At 44.9% G+C, this 16870-nt stretch overlaps 1 protein-coding gene across 4 annotated transcripts in view; it reads left to right on the forward strand.

Moving 5' to 3' along the window:
* Positions 1 to 16870, forward strand: part of AUTS2 (activator of transcription and developmental regulator AUTS2) — a 785815-nt gene that overhangs the window by 741959 nt on the left and 26986 nt on the right. The window lies entirely within an intron of this gene.

Genomic DNA, 16870 nt, shown 5'->3' on the forward strand with positions numbered 1-16870 from the left:
GGGTTTGGATCCCTCCAGAAGTGGGGTGTGAGAAGCGAGTGTGGGTCCCTACCTGCAGCCAGAATAATTTGCATGTGCTGCACTCCCTCATTCCCTCTGAGTAAATTTGACAGCCCTGCTTGGATAATAAGGGCAAGGAATCCTCCTCACTTGCACCAGAACAGGACAAATATGTACATGTATTCCCGTGCAAGGGTATGCGCACACTGTACAGACATATGTATGATAAATACGTATCTTGTAGTGGGTTGATCTGTTGAATGGAGCTCTTAACAGTTTCCTTCTAAATGTTAATGGGCCCACTTGATTTTCTGTCTGTTTTCTGTGTTGCACTGGAGATTGTTACAGTTTCAGCCTTCTGCGTATTGTATAAGGATTATACGTGATTATAAAGTATTGGTGGTTGTCAGGGCCTAATGGAAAACTAAACAAGTGAGCTCAGGACATGGTTATAAATGCTCGTGGCTGTCAGCCTCACCAGAAAGTGGAAAAAACCCCGCTAGGTGTTTCATACATCCAAATGCAGAGCAAGGAAATAAATTGTTATATATTACATTTACTTACTCATCTACTTACTCAAATGCATCTGTTGAATCACAGCGAAGAGTGTTGGCATTCTGCCAGGATTGAATTTGACCTTTTTTTAATCCTTACATTATTCTCATGAAACGAAACAGAGGGGCCTTAAGCAAGAGCTGATCCTTGTTTTACATCAGCTCCTGCCCTGAAAAGCTCATCATGTAAATGCTTGGAGGAGGAAACAGGGACAAGCACTGACCTAACTGCGTCTTGAGGGAGCTGGAGCAGAACTTTAATCTTCTAGTCTAGTGCACTGTCCCTGAATCATGGTGATTTTCCATAGTTCAGATCATTTTCTCTATATATTTGGAGATGTTGCAAGATCAGTTTGCCCAATACATCCTCAAGGGTTATTGCTGAAAGCTTCTCGTAGCCTTGTAAGAAGTATGTGTCTCGGCATATCTATTACCTATTAAACCTGGCGAAATAATAGTTTTCCTGTGTCATAACAAATCATGCCTGTGCTAAAATAGCTGCAAACATTCTCTAAGATTTAATGAGCTCTTGCTGTTTTGCAGTGGTCCAAACAACTTGTTATTGTGACTGTTATATAGTGCAGAATTATATTATCGAAACTGTCTCATAAAAAGACAAGACAGGGTGTTAGGGAAGCTGATCCCGCTCTGCAGGAAGCACGCATGTTTCTGGGCTGTGTGGCACAGAAACGTACTCTTTTTTTCATGGTAATGTGTAATCTTCTGTAATTCTGATATGATTAAACAGGTAGTAGCAGAAGGCGTTCTTTTTCTTCCTATGGTGCCTTTAAACTGAAGCAGAGTAAGAGAGAACAAAACAGTGAAAAAGAAACATTTCATTTTCAGATAAAGCAGCCCTGGATCCCAAAGTGAAGCAAGATAGGGAATCTGGGGAGTTAAAGTCCACCTCGACTTTTAAGAGCTTCTCTTGAACAAGCTTTCGCACACCATCATAAAAAAGTCAGTGTAAAATATCTGAACTAGAGCAAATTGAACAATTTGGTGATTCTAACGCTTTCATCTGAAGCCTCATGCCTGCAAGGATGTGAAAAAGTCAATAACATGAATTGGAAGGTATTGATTATTTCGCCGGGCTGCTGTTGAAACATCATATGCACTTGATCTGGTCTCCCAACACCCAGTAAACGTTTGTTTTTCGTTTCATCTCCCTGCGTGAAAAGAATTGAAAATACTATAAAACTGAAAGTGTCGGGATTTTTTTCCCCTAATTTTAAGGTATTTTTCTTAAATAAATGTTATTTGTAAAGGTTCCCCTCACTCCAAGGTGGATATTCCATGCCACAGATGGGCCTATTCTTAATTTACTTTGTAAGGCACTGAACCTTCTGTTTGATGCTGCCATCTGCAGCCCCATGGATTTTAGGACATTTGGATAAGGCCTGTCTCTATCAGCCAGCTTGCAGGGCCGGGCCTCTGCTCCTTGGAAACAAAACTGCTTATGGAAATGTCCTTTCTTCCTGCTGCCTCTCTGCCAGGACCTATCTTGCCACCTTGCTAAATTATAGCAAGAGGTTTAAATGACAGCCTCAACTGGGAGGAAGCTTGGGGTCAAAGTCTGTGATGTGGAAGATTTAATGGCTGCAGTGCTGCCGCGGGGTCAGCCGTGTTGGCTCCTGAATCCACAAGAGCACCATGTTACCCAAATTGCAAGTGTGAAGCTGCCTTCGCTTTGTCCTGCTAAGCATTTACACTGTTCTGCCTGAGACAGACAGCGAAAGAGAGGAAAAAATGAAAGGGATTATTTAGATATTTGTAGAACTGATTTGACTGTAAGATTATCCATTGGCGCAAAAATATTTACATCCCAGTTGGTTAAAAATCTGTCCAGTATGTCTATTTGTTTAGCTAGCATTAATTACCTAAATCAGCTCCTTCTGGTAAAAGACTATTCAGTGTTTGATTAATTTCCAAGATTCAAACATTTAGCTTTAAATTACTAGAATTCAGATGGAAACATACTCACGCTAGTTTGCTAAAGCAGTGTTATGAAAATACACGCGCTGCACCGCGAGCAGAAGTCGAGGGGTTGCCACGGTCCCGCCGGGGCATGGCGGGGGCGAAGTGATGAGTGATGGGACCCAAAACGTCGTAGCCCTGAGTTGAGCCATGCGAGAGGAGTCGGGCTGCCAGTGGGAACGGTGGGAGAAGAGAGACCAAACCCCTTCGCCCCCAACTCTGCAAAACCTCTGAGCATGTCCTTCCAGTCTGACCCTGAGCCATGCTTAAGTGGGCTTAAGCATGTGCTGGAAGTGAAGCACGCGCTGTAATGCTGCCCTAAGAGGGATGTTTTCCCTGATCGAAGACCTTTGAGAGGAGGAACAGAGAGGGAGAAATAAAATGTGAGTTGTTCAGTTGAGATAAAAATGAAAGTCGAGCAATAAAACCTCCTTTCTCCATGGTTCACCTATGCTAGATGGAAGACATTCAGATACTGCATTCCAGGCCGGCTCTGCAGAGCGCCGAGCCAAAGGAGGCTCTGTTGAACAGGGCTTTTCTGCCTTGTACCTCCAAGCCGGTGAGTCAGATGGTGTGGCAATTCCTAGCTTGCGGTTTTGCAGAGCTCAGGCTCCCAGCTGTCTGAAGGCGAGTGGCTGGTTCCTTGCTGGAAAGGAGCACGGGCTGTTCTGCCCTTTGCAGAGCTGTTGAAATGACAGGCACCGTGTGCAGTCCTGGCCGGGGCAGGGGGGGTTGTTACCACTGCCCCCGGCTGTAGGACACCGAGGATGACCCAGATCGAGGACAGCCTGGCTGCGTGAGGCTGTAACACCAGCAAGTAGGAAAGTCAATGACACCTTTGATTATATGACATGAAGATCCCCGAGCAGGTACGCCCCGAGCACAGCGGCACCTGGGCACGCCGTGGCTGCTGTGCCAGCTGGTGTGCGTGAGCCCAGATGTCTCTGTCATGTTAATCCACAAATCAAATAATCAGCTGCTGGTTAATCAAGAATTGATTCTCTTCGCATCCAGTTAAATATGTGCATAACTTGAGGAGGCCAAGAGCTTTAATGCTGAAGCTGTTGCTAGTTTAGGGATCTGCAGCAAGTGCTGCCGCACAGGGCTGGAGGATGGGGGGAGTTCTGCAAGCATTTTTTTCAGCAGCAATGTCGTTCGAAGGAAGCTTTGCCGGTTCAGGCTAAAGGTGGTTTTACAAAAAAGGAAACAAAGCAAGAGGTTAGTTTGAATTCAGATTACTTCGCCAGACCGGCTCATGAAATGGCCACATGTGCCAGGGAAGGGTAGCGCAAGGTGGGAAGGCATGGCCAAGGGTGGATGCATTGAGCTGTGTACCTGTGGGAGACAGCACTGCGAGAGTGAATCTTCCTCTTGATCTGCCAGGAGTGCAGGTGTGACGTGCTCTGTGCGTGCAGGACCTTGGGTTTGCTTTGTGGTGAGCAGCAGAGGTGGAAGGACATTTATGGGAGCAAAGCATGGCCTCTGTTCCCACAGGCGCCTCAAGCACTGGTTTCCCCCTGTCCCTATTCAGGGCACCACTTGTTCAACATTTTGTTTTAAATTTTAATGTAAAAAAAGTTTGATAAAGTTAGTTTGAAATATTCTGGCAAACCTGTGATGTGGGAATAGGGAGATGGCTTCTCATTTCCCTGCCTAATGCGTTTAAAAGCAACTAAAGGAAATTGTAAGTTGAGTTGTAGAGCTCCCTGATGCAAGATAATGTTAAGGTAAAGAGCTTAGGAGGGTTCAGAGGATTATTAGACATTTATAGAAATAATAAAAATGTTATCACAGTTCTACCAGGTGGGTGATATAAGTGTGCTAGAGGGAGCAACCCTCAAGGTTCTTTACATTAAGCAGCCTGTTGCTGAGAGGGCTTGGAAGAGCTTTCCTTGGGTGCAGGTTATGACCAAGTGCTGTGTTCACATCATCCCGCTGCATCTGCAACTGGTGTGTGTCAGAAAGCAAATACCATGTTAAATGGACCGTTGATGTTACGCATCACATGTGACCTCTATACCCGTCCCTGGAATAGCTGTCTTCTGTTTTCTGATCTAATGTGTGATGTATTTTGCTGAATTGACACTCACATGGGTGCCTTCTGGAGAGAGAAGATAAATCCAAAACTGTGTTTATTTGTTTCGAGGAAACACTCGTGATTAATGCTACAAACTGTTTATATGTGTAAAAAGTCTTTGCTCTTACGGCTGGGAAACCAGCTGCTGACAACGTGAGGCTGTCCTGGGTAAGCACTGCGATTCCTGCCCTCCCTTTATAGCGTCGCGGGGAACTGGAACCTGCGCAGAAATCAGCGCGCCGTGCAGTTGGCAGCGCGGCTGTGTGCCGCACATACTGTATATCCCCAATGACAGCTGAGCAAACTTATGAAATAACAATTGTGGATGATTATATTGGTTCTGAGGATTAGCACAGCAGGTAGCCGCGTTGGCACAGGGCAGGGTTTGGGCCGAAGGATAAGTACACATTCTTTTTATTATTGCAGCTAATAGGAATCTGCCAGACTTTGAAGCACAGAAAAGGCTCACTGGCCACCTGTGAGCTAATCACATGGATTTGCCTCATTCTGTATTTCAGCTCACTTGGAGCCTGTAATCTAATTTCCAAACAGAGATGAGAAGAGCGAACAATTCATTTTCTACTTCACATGGCTGTGCTGGTAAACTTTTAATCCTTTTAGAATTACAGTTCCTTGCAACATGGAGGCAACACCACAAAGTCCTGCGTGTAAGGCTTGAGTCTTTGACTGCACCAGTTGCTGGATGATAATTAGCCTCAGCAAGGCACGGCATGAATCAAATCAAAAGTTAGGAGCATAGGACATTTTTCAAATGGCATTTTGAAGCATACACAGGCTAACAATTTCAGTTTGTATAGAAAATCCATGCGTTTTGGACTGTGAAAGTACCCTGCAGCAGTCAGGGTTGTCTTCAGCTTCAGAGTTTGCACCCTGATGTTGGAGTCTTTTCTGCGTGTAGGACAGTATCATGTCGGTCTTGTATCCAACCAGCCAATTAGCCACATCATAGTTACAGTGGAAGTGTGTAAGTGGCAGATTTGCCTTAATCTAGTCTTCATTGCTCACCATTTATTTTGGGACCAAGGATATTTATTTAGATTTTTAAGCTGGGTGCTGAGCTGACATTAAGCTAGGGGTGCTTACATCTGTTAAAAGACCATTGTTCATTCATGCCTGGTGTGGTTTAGGATGTGTTCATGTGGCTGCTTCTCAGACAGTTTCTCGATCGTAAAGAAAACTCCATTGAGCTCCTGTTCTGCTGTTTTCATTAAGGACAGGTCAATCAGTGAGCATGTGGTGAAGGTGAGCACTGCTGCTTCTGGCGCGCACAGGCCCTTTCACCAGTTCAGTGTCGTTTTAGTGATCTGTATGGACAGTACAGAGATGATACAAATCTCTTGGGAGAAACGCTTCAGTTAGACCTTCCTCGAAGATGTGTGTGTCAGCAGAGAACAGGTACTTCAGAAGTGCCTTTGTGCTGACTTTGTACCTTCACTCAGATTTTGCTTTCAGATTGGCATTAAAAAAAAAACGTACCGTCCCAAATTCCATTATCTACAAACTACCATGGTGTGGTGGTTCGGTGTCTGGCAGGGTTTTGGTAGCGGGGCAGGGGGCTACAGAGGTGGCTCCTGGAAGAGGCTCCGAGAAGCTCCCCCGGCGCCAATTTCGGACCCGCCTCTGGGCAAGGCCAGGCCGATGGCACCTCTGCGAATCCCGGTTGAAGAGGGAAAGAAGCCGCTGATTGTCGGCTTTGGTTTTGTCTGTGTGTGTTGGCGAGGGTGTGAGAGAAGGGGGATGGGAGAGAGCCAGCCCTGCGGAGCCCCGGTCCGGGAGGCAGGAGAGGGGGAGCTGTGCCGGAGCAGGGGTTCCCCTGCGGCCCGCGGTTAAGATGGCGGCGGAGCCCCTGCAGCCCCTGGAGCCCAGCGGCGGCCCAGAGGTCGCCCTGCAGCCCGCGGAGGGCCCCGGGCCGGAGGAGCAGGGCCCGGGCCCGGAGCAGCCGCGACTCCGCCCGCGCTGGAGCCGCCCGTCGGTGGGAGGGCGGCAGCCCCGGGAGGGCCCCGCGCTGGGGCGGGTTGGGGAGCTGCGGCCCCGCGGGAAGGACTCGCGTTGGGGCAGGGGGTGGAGGAGTGTCTGCCGGGAGAGGGACCCCGGGGGGGCAGGGGAGGGCGGCGAGGGCCCCTCTCCCTGAGGGGGAAGGAGCAGGGAGACCCCTTGTGCCGGCCGGGCTGTGCCCCCCATTCCCTGCCCCCCCTGTGCTGCTGGGGGGGAAGAGGGAGCAGAGCTGAGCGCGGGAAGAGCGGAGGGCTGGCGGGGGGAAGGTGCGTTGTATTTCAGACCCGGTTGTATCTCTCGTTCTCCTTGATGGTGGTGGTTGTTTTGTATGAAATGTGTGTTGTTATCCCCAAGTGGAGTCTGTCTTTTGCTGGTGGCTGTAACTGGTGGGTGAGCCCTCCCTGTCCTTTGTCCCGACCCTCAAGCCCTTTTGGGTTGTATTTTTTCCTCCCCAACCCTGAGTGGACGGGCCAGGGGTGAGCGAGCGGCTGCGGGGGGCTTTTGGAGCCAGCTGGGTAGGCTCAAACCACGACACATGGCTACTGTTCACTGAAATTTTAGTCAATCTTCTAGGAAAATGATACGAACGAGGATGTACGGTGGTAAAAGTGATATCCCTGAGATGATGAGCACTGCCAGACCTTCGTTCCACGTTGTAAGCTGATCATCCAGAGGGGTTAAGGAAAAGACTTTTCTGATTGCATGGACATGCCCTGTTGGCTTGACACGTTGCAGCATGTTATTCCTCCAGGTCTGTTGAAGAGCAGGCACTGTGCTCAGTGAGTCAATAGTCCTATCAAAAATGCTGTTTCAGAGTCGTTCTGCATGTATTTATATAGAAAAAAAAGCCCTAATGTCATGGATAAATGCAGTGAGAGTAGTTCAGCTGATTGAGTAAAACGTGAGACATTGTGTGGAGCAATTAGGATATAATGGACCCTTTGCTGTACCAAAATTTACTCTTATCAGGAACCACCAACTGTCCTGATGTCTGTGAAAGCAGAGCTGGTTGGCGGCACAGCCTTTCTGATTGCGGTTAACATTGATGCAGATTGACAGGCACGGAACAGCGTCTCTCTGAGACCTGCCAGGCTCCCATCATCTCCCCACCTCCGTGTCTGGAAATTATTTGACTTGGGCAAATAGTCAGATTTCATTTTATTTGTTTATGCAGGTTTAGTGACTGGGGAGGGCTGCAGTCCAGCTGGTGTCCGTTTAGCTCAAGTAATAGGAACAGACTAATCAACGTTCAATAGATGTAAAGAGCAGGCTGGGAGAGCCATTGTCAAGAAAATGAGATGTCAAGGCAAAGCAGACTTTTTAGAGTAATTATGTAGGGCCTGTTACTGAGGTAGAGAAAACATCAGGAGATCTTTGAACCAGAAAAGGCCCACATTAGCTGCATTGTATTACACAGGAGATAGTGATGCTCCCTTATGAATGTCTGTAATAAAAAGCTAGAGACTTCTCAGTTTTTGAAGTATCATACAGGCTTTAGTGGAACATCACATTCCTGTTTATAAAATGCTATAGAATGATGTAAGAACAAAACTGGTACATGCCAAAGAGTCGTTGACGTTATCGTGCCTTTTTCTCAATTTCATATTTTTTTTTATTTTGATTTCTGTAAAGTCTTTTAAGTCCTCTAGCACTGTCCTGCATAGGAGGAGTTTGGTACGCGGAGTCATGCTTACATACAAAGAAAAGTTTTCAGTAACTATGTTGTCAAAGTAATGAAACACAAAATGGAGTGGTAGATCTTCAGTTACGGTACAGCTATACATGTACACTGATTCAATAATTTGGCGCCTTTTTTTCCCCCCCTTTTAAAATAAATTCATGGGATGTGTTTTAACCCAATATGGGGAATAAAGACAATATAAAAAGAGACAGGCATTAACTGGTCACATATATTTGACACATTTAACAAGACCTTTTGTTGACCAGGAACATTGAGTTCTCATTTCTGCATTTATCAATCTGACCCAAACCAGAAGAATTCTTCCTAAGCGACACTGCGTTAGAGCAGAAAGTTGGATGATATCTATCTTTTTCTCAGCAGAGTTGGAAACATGAGCAAAAAAGTGCCAAGGGTGAGAATACTGTAAAGCAACACTGATCAGTGGAGCTGTGATGTGTAAGCTTGGCAAAGTTTTCCTGAAGACAGTAATGAGCTCAAATAGTTCTAATTAAAAGTGGGTATTATCGTGGTCATGCTGAGCTTCATCTTAGTGTTAGCAAGAAGGGCGTTGGAGTTTCGAAGCTCTCTGCTTATATTGACATCATGCCTTTAAAAACAGAATAGAAAATTCTTGGCTCTAAAGAACAAATTCACAAAGGAATCAGTGGTATGTGTCTGGTGAGTTACGGGTATGACACCTCTCGGGAGGAATAAATGTGTTATTTTTCTGTATAAACATATCACACAGATCTTTTTTTGTCCTTCATATATTAAACTGAGCTGTCATGCTAAATTCGATCAGTGTTCATATGGTGATACTTCTCAAGCTGCTTTTGAAAGCCGGTTTTGTTCAAGCTCATTCAAGTAATCCTGTCACATACAAGCGGGATGAGCCGGTGTCATGAGCATTTGAGGGAATATTGCAGCTGTGTGGCCAAGTGAATCGATAGTAAGGAAGGGGGGGGGGGGGTGGATAAGCCCAATACATTTTTCTCCCCTCACGCTGCTATGGCATTAACCTTGTGCTAAGGTTATCCAGTCCCTATTGATAATTGGAGAAAATTATGAAGCCTTACTGTGTTTTCCTTTTTTTAGTGGATTAGTATCTCATACTGCCACCTCATTTACTCTTGGCAGGTTTGAAAGCGCTCTCACCACACCTCTGCTCTGCCCACTGGGTGGGTCACAGGGTATTTGTGTGATAGCCAAAAGAGGAGGGGGAAGGCGCTTTTCTGAAGCCAAACCGAAGTGATGTTGGACTGGACAGACCTTTGCAAGAGCAGACTCCTCTCTCAGAGACAGAGGGCTTCGCGTTGCATCCTGGCCTGAGTCTCCAGGGGTTTGGTCTCCGCTCTCAGTGGTTTCACTTCACTCCCTTTGCACGTGTGCTGGAGCTGAGCTTGTCGGATTGCATGGCCTGGGGACAGTCTGGGGACAAGGACGGGCAGCACCTCCTGTTCTCCCAGCACGAGTGAAGGAGAGGCACGCGCCAGCTTGCCTTGTATGAACAGAGTGACTAGACGTGAGCTTTAAGAGCACTCGCAGGGTGGCGGTGGGAGATTTGGTCTAGGAAGATTTTGAGAGCTGGTTTAATTCCTTTGTGGTGTCAAAGGAGCAAACATTCAAATTACTGTAATTTATCCAGGCTTGCAAAAGGCCTTTGAGAGGATCCTGAAAGAAAAGGCTACTGTGGAAGCTCAGTTGTTACAAACCAAGAAGGAAAGAACTGTTACCGGCAAAATGTAGCTAAAGAAAGGAAAGGAAAGAGTTGGGTTGGGTTTTTTTTGTCATGATCTGTTTGCAATATGGCGTTGAATTAAGGGCAGCTGAAGTCTCAAGTCCTCTGTCCTGAGTTGGTCAGTGTGAAAGATAAGAGTGCGAACAGCAGCAGTTACATGAGATCTAAGGGTACCTGTGGTAGTTGGAGCTGGAGAGAGCTATTAGAAACCACAGAGAAGCCTCATCAGGCTGAGAGAATAGGGACTGAGGGTCCGTTTAGCCAAACTCGGAGCAATGCACGTTAAGCCAAAAACATGCAGGTGCCTATAGACCTCGCGGGGCTCTGAAGTGGCTGGGACAAGTCAAGGGAAGAAGCTGGGTGTTACTAGAGATGGTTTAGCACAGACCTTCGCTCACGTCTGCAGCGGCAGGCTGGGAACAGCTACCTGTGCTGTGAGCGAGGAATCGGGTGGCGAATAATACAGTGAAGATGAAAATGCTTTGGTGTGAGTGGTCGAGCTCCTGAGGGCTCTGCGGTGCGGGTCAGCCGCTTCCTAAAGAACGTGGTGCAGAAGCGTAAGAGGTGTGACGGGATGGCAGAAAAAATAACATCTCGCCTTGATCAGGCATGTGGGAAAAGTCTCATAGGAAGCAAGCCTGGGAAGATAGGAGTTGAAAAACTTAAAAAGGAGATGGAAGGGGAAGCAACTGAATGTTGTAAAGGAATAGGCGGTGCTGACAGCTCGTAGAGAAGTCTTTCTCTCACAGACTCACAAGAACCAAGTGGAATTAAAAGGTGGGAAATTAAAACCTCGTGGAAGGAATATTTTCATATGACGTGCTAAGAAATCTACTGCTGTGGGCAAGAACTTGCGAATACTCAGAAGGGACTTGAGATTTATGTACATAACAAGGCCATGGCTATCACAATTCTAGAAAGTCTTGGAAGAAAATCTCAGGCTTTTGGTTATAAGCCAGTCTTTGACCAGAGATCAGCGTGAGATCTCATGGGTTGGGCGGGTTGTTTTACATATGCTGGCTGCAAGGTTTTTATATCTGTTTTGGAAAAATCTTGTGCTGCTTGCATTCGGTGGCAGGAAGCGTGGAGCTCCGGCCTGGTTTAATAAGGCATTGCCTCTGTTTCTGTGAAAACTGGGTGTGCTTTACAAATATTGTGATAGCAAGACCTGGATTTCTTTAATTAAAATGCAGAATTGAAACAGGAAGCTAAAGCTCTTTGTGCTCAAACCTGTTGTTATTAAAGAATATCCCCCAATGACTTTGTCAGCGTTACTTCCCACGTGGGAAGTTTGCCAGCCCGTTTGAGAGGAGTCCACTTCAGTAAGCACGCCGGCTGGCGCTGGTAGCTGGCTATTGACTACGTTGGAGTTGCGTAGTTCGTGATGTAATTTACTGCTTCTCAACTGGAAAGGTTAGGAAGCCAAGAGAATTTCCCTGTTGGAAATAAACCTTTGGCTGTGCACGTGTGCGTGTGCGTTGGAGCAGGATTGAGTTATCGTGGTGTCGCTTTTTCCTGGGGTCTGTTAGGATGTTACAATTGCATGCATATATTTCCGATTAAGTAGAATGTGATGATTTCAGAAAGAGAGGGGCGTTTGGATGTTCTGTACTTCACTTTTCTCTAGAAAGCTCTATCCCATTCCTTTTTACTAAGTAAAGAGGTGCTTTTTTCAAAAAACATCAAGTACTTTCAATATTATTATACCTACAGCATACAGGATATAGGAGTTACATTTATGGCATATGTTCTGTTTAACAGCTGGATGAAATAAATTGTTTCATGTGAAATATTGGAGGACTCTGCAGTCTCAAATCAAGGCCAGAAGCAGCTCAGTGACTGAAGAATTGTCAACATCTTGTGCAATTCCACTAAGTGCTTCTTTTCATTGATCTGCAACTTTATTGTTGACAATTAAATCCATTTCCGCGCAGAAGATAAACATTTTTAACAGGAGGTAGTGAAGTCTTTTGTCCTGAATGGTTTTCTTCTCTGTTTTATAATGAAGTACAAAGTGTGTCACAAGTCGTGCTATGCAGTTGTACTAAATACCTGCTTACTGTGGAATAATTGGTATCAGCAGATGACAGAGCTGCTAGTAACCATGCTTTTGAATGCATGTTTTTGATTTGCATAATCAAGTACTTTGTTAGTGTCCTTCGAAATCAGGATGAAAGATGACTGTGTGCTAAAAATGAAAAAAAAAAATTTAGCAAATTGTGTGTATCCAGTACAACAGATGAATTGCTCTGGGGCCTTTATGATACATGTTGGCTGGTGTGCCCAACAACCTCCTCCATCCTTTGCAGTAATAGTTTCTGTCATCTGCCTTTATTTATCCAAATGTTTCATTGACCAATGTCTAATCAATATGAAATGTACAATCAGGTCTTAAATCTGATTAATTATTTCAAGCCTTGTAAAATGCTGGCTGAAGGATACCTCCCAGGGCCAGTGGTCAGCGGGGTATGTGTTTTCTGCATTCCACTGACTTCAGAGAAGTTGTGATGGTTTGTACTGGTTGTGACAGTTTGCGCCAACTGCCCACTTACCCATGTTAAAACTGAAGAAAATAGTTCTTATATTTTTTGAAAAATCTAATTTTTTTATCTTGCATTAAGAGGTTTGTAGAAAATTTTAGTTAGGCAGAGGTAATATTGTCAAGAGAAGAGTTTAATTTACCAAAGTAGTAAAAGCAAATGAATGATATTTTTTAATTAAGTAATGCTATAAAATACTTCCTTGGTAGGCTGAATGCTCAGTCCCAAAGATAATGCTGCAAAACACTGAAAACTCGTATAATTTTCCTACTTGTGCAATAACAACTTTGAGCTTAATACAAAACCCTCTCAGGAGAATGGAAAATTCAGTATTGATTCTGAATTGCTCTCTCAAGATGCCCAAATACTGCTAGGCCAGACATAGAGGAGCTGAATCCTAATGTGGACAGAAGGAAGAGTGACAGGGTATGATACAGTCTAGTTTCCATATGAAACTCATGTTCCAGACATGGAAAAGTTGGATGATTTTGTGTTTAGAAAAAAGGTTTGGTGGCTGTAAGTTGACAGCATCATGCAGGACGTTGTCTAGGCAGATTTTGTTCCCCCAGTACCATCAGGTCAGGTCACAGATGCCCAGTTCACACGTCCTTGGCTGCTACTCGGGACCTGGCCAGGTTGGTGGTGCCTCAGCTTGCACCATGAAATGCCCTGTGCTGGCACTTCGCATCTGCTGTGGTCTTTGGTGCAACCAGACATGTTGAACCTATCTGCGAACAACAGTTGCCCAGGCAAATTGGGAGCGTTCATTATTGATGAATCGCTGGGAGTTTCGAATTTGGCGAATTTCCACAGGGCCTTTTTGTCAGCAGAAGGATAGTTGGGCTTTGTCTTGTGGCTGTGATGTTCTCAACTGGCCACCTCTGGCCATCCTCTAGCTCTTTTGGATCACTGAAGTGGTAAAAAGGAGCCAGAACACTGAGTTTAGGTCAAATTTTACTGATTTGCACATTAGGAAGAGAGGCAATGGCATTTCAGCTGAACGCTGCATATAGCCTGTGTTCATTATAAAAATCCGTGTCTTTTAATGGAAGTATTTGCATGCACTGTGTATTTCTCTGTCAACGATGTGTATACATATAACATATGGGTATAAATATAAATGTGTATGTATTACAGGTAACATACATGTATACAAACACATGGGAGTGCGTGTGTGTATGTGTATGTTCATGGAATGTGTATAAAATATGATGTAAACTCACAGCTGCAGAGTCTCTCTAGTTCACATGCAGTCATTTGGTTTACTTACAGGTCTTCCCAGTGTGGCCTTGTCTGCTCCTCTGGTGTTATTGAGCCAACCAAGTAATAATCACGTAGAGACAGCAAACTACTAACTGCACTTGTGTTGCTTGGAGGGGACTGAGAGTCCTGCATCTTGAGAGATCCCCAGATTGCGTGTGTTAAGTGAAAAATAGAGGAATTTGAGATTTAAGACACGTCAAAGGGCAAAGACAGGAAAGGAAGATAATGGAAGTTACATGTCCTGTTGGTGTGGGACAATCTTAGCCAATGTTTCTTCTCAGTCCTCAGAAAGCATCGAATTATGGCTTTGTTCCTTTTTTGGTAAAAAGACGGACTGCTGCTGGATGCAATATCAACCCAGTGGAAAAAGGGAAGCCTGTGTCAGCGCAGAAGTTACACCGCAGTTACTCTCTTCTGAATACCAGTGCAGTAGTTTCACTTTATCCAGAGTGTGGAGACCACCATCAAATCAAGTTAGCTTGCTGCTTTAGCTGTTGGACGGAGATGAGTTCCTATGGTGTATAAACAAACGGGGAAGGTTGTGCAGTTGGGTTGTCTGTGTCGTAGTGCCATGAAGGGCTTTTTTCTCCTTAGCTTTTACACTGAGCTAGTTGGTCAGCCTTCAGAAATGATGTGCAAAGACGTGCTGTAGAAAAAGAGTGATCTTGTATATGTGACCTTGAAGTACTGTTGATGAAGACTTGAGCCCTCATGAAACATGTAATTGGTGATGTTCACCACTGATGTGGGAATTCAGCTCCCTAAATAGATACTGTGGGATGAAGAATTCTTTCTGAGTTGTATATCATAACTATCGACCATGCAGGGCTGCACGTATCAGGCATACTGGGGTTGGAGAGACTCCTGGACATCTGATACTGTTCGGGTACAGCGTAGGTGCAGTGATGTAAGAGAGGGAGGGAGAAGCTGTGCACCCGTTCAGTGTTTGACGTTTGTCGTAACATTATCTTACTAAATCTGGCATCTTCTAAGCTACAAACTAACAGGAATGGTACTTAAGGGGCTGTGTAATGAAGATGTAAGCAGCAGCAAAAAAATACCCAGGAGACACTAGGATTCATAGCCCTTTTCTCCAGGGGAGGAGGAACAACTGCATGAGGAACAAACTCCCCAGCAGAGAACTGTGCCAAATAAATGTTACACACCCAGAGCCACTAAAAATATCAAATGAAAAGATTTAATGAATGCACTGAGTGCAAGGTGTTCCCCATAGATTTGGAGGTATCACCTCTGCAGGATTTTCAGACCACCTACTGTATTCGTCTTGCAGGGCATTTCTAATGACAGGGCTAAGCCCTCCAAGCCCTAATTATTATGCCTTTCTGTCAAAAAAAAAAATATAATCCTATAACTCTTAGACCTGTAAGGACTAGGAACATAGATCTACGTATTCCTGAACAAACTGTTGCTCATTTCTTTCCTCCTCGGGGACCTGCCTTAACACATGGTGATCACACTCTGTCTAACTTTTAATAATGTTTGATCAAACAGGATTGATTCACTGAATTAATGCAAACGGAGTTTCCTTTCTTTAGAACCTGCAGTTTAATTGCGATGACATAGACCTTGGGCATACAGCAGGGTAGTTAGTTTTGTTCCTCTGGCTTCCCACTATTGCCCCCATAGCCTTCTGATCCAAATTTGTGGAGGAGCCTCTGTGCCTGTAACAGATTGCAGAGTCCAGAACTGATTAAAGTATGTCCTCATCAAATAAGTCTGTTTAGGTTTTTTCCCTTCTTTTTCTCTCTTTCATCTTCTCCTCTTTAGCTCCGTTTTGCCCCCCAAAGGTTTTTTCCCCATCTCCTGTCCACAAACTACTAAAACAACCTGAACTCCACTTTACCAGGCTGCTCACCATTGCACAGGGCCTGTAAAACACTTAGTAGTCAGGGGTCTGACATGTTTTTTTTCTAATCTGTACGAAATGAAACCCAAATGGTGATACGTTTTTGACACGTTTCTGCCAGGCTGTCTGTGGCAGCTCTCGTGATGTGAAGGTTGGCAAACACCTCTGTGCCCAGGCTATGGACTGGCAGGGTACTCTCCCCTTCGTCTTTATTTGCACTCCTTTGCTTCAGGGTTTGAACAACGTAGCTGTCAACAATTTTCTCTGAATGTGTATTATTTTATTATGCATTTATTCATTTTACCCCTTAAAATTGGCGGAAGAATGAGTAAAGTTTTCCTGTCTAAAGATTACTTGGAACACTGGATGCTTTTTTAATTACAAGCTTCTCCCAAACCCCCTCAAATCTTGCGTGTTTCCCTTACACTTTGTTTCCTAATTGCCAGAGGTGTAAGTCCAGCTGCTCAGAATGGCTGTGCAATATTGCCCTAAATGGTGCTCCTAATTGAGCCTGGCTGCAGGCATTGCCTTTTCTGTCCTGGGTCAGCCGCACTCCCCCAGATTGGTGCAAAGGGGTGCCATGCATCAGACATTCCTTGGCAGAAGGTTTGGGGAGTGATTCAAATGGGAAATTGCAGTAGAGCCCCAGTGAGCAGAACTCCACGGTGGCAAATATTAAAATGATAATGATATTAATGATTATTAAAGAGCTGGAAAACAAAACCAAGTCACTCCATGACCAGTGAAACCAAAAAAGCCTGGCTTCCTGCTAATACGTGTTTTAAGGTTTGGATCTCGTGTAATAAGACACAGAGCTCACATTGCCTTTGTTCCCTCAGTGGGTCAGCAAGGGAGTGATGGAAAAGTAACAACAATAGGAAATAGTAGTACTGAACGGGGTCTGTCTTCTCTACCAGGGGTTTATTTTGAGGAGAGTTATAGGAGAAAGAAGACAAGAGGCAGATGCATACACTAAGACACAGAGTGTGTTGTCCAACTCCCTGGTCTTTAAAGAAAACACTTAGGACTGATGCCATCACCTTCTTGACTTCTTTGGCCATTCTTTGAAAACTAACGTCTAAAATGAATGTCACCGAAAGAAAAACTGAGGCAAACCCACGTTATTTCCCTTAACCTTTTTGTTCTGTTCATTTGGC

This window comes from Leptosomus discolor, chromosome 18, assembly GCF_034619465.1.
Source record: "Leptosomus discolor isolate bLepDis1 chromosome 18, bLepDis1.hap2, whole genome shotgun sequence".
Classification (NCBI taxonomy): domain Eukaryota; kingdom Metazoa; phylum Chordata; class Aves; order Leptosomiformes; family Leptosomidae; genus Leptosomus; species Leptosomus discolor.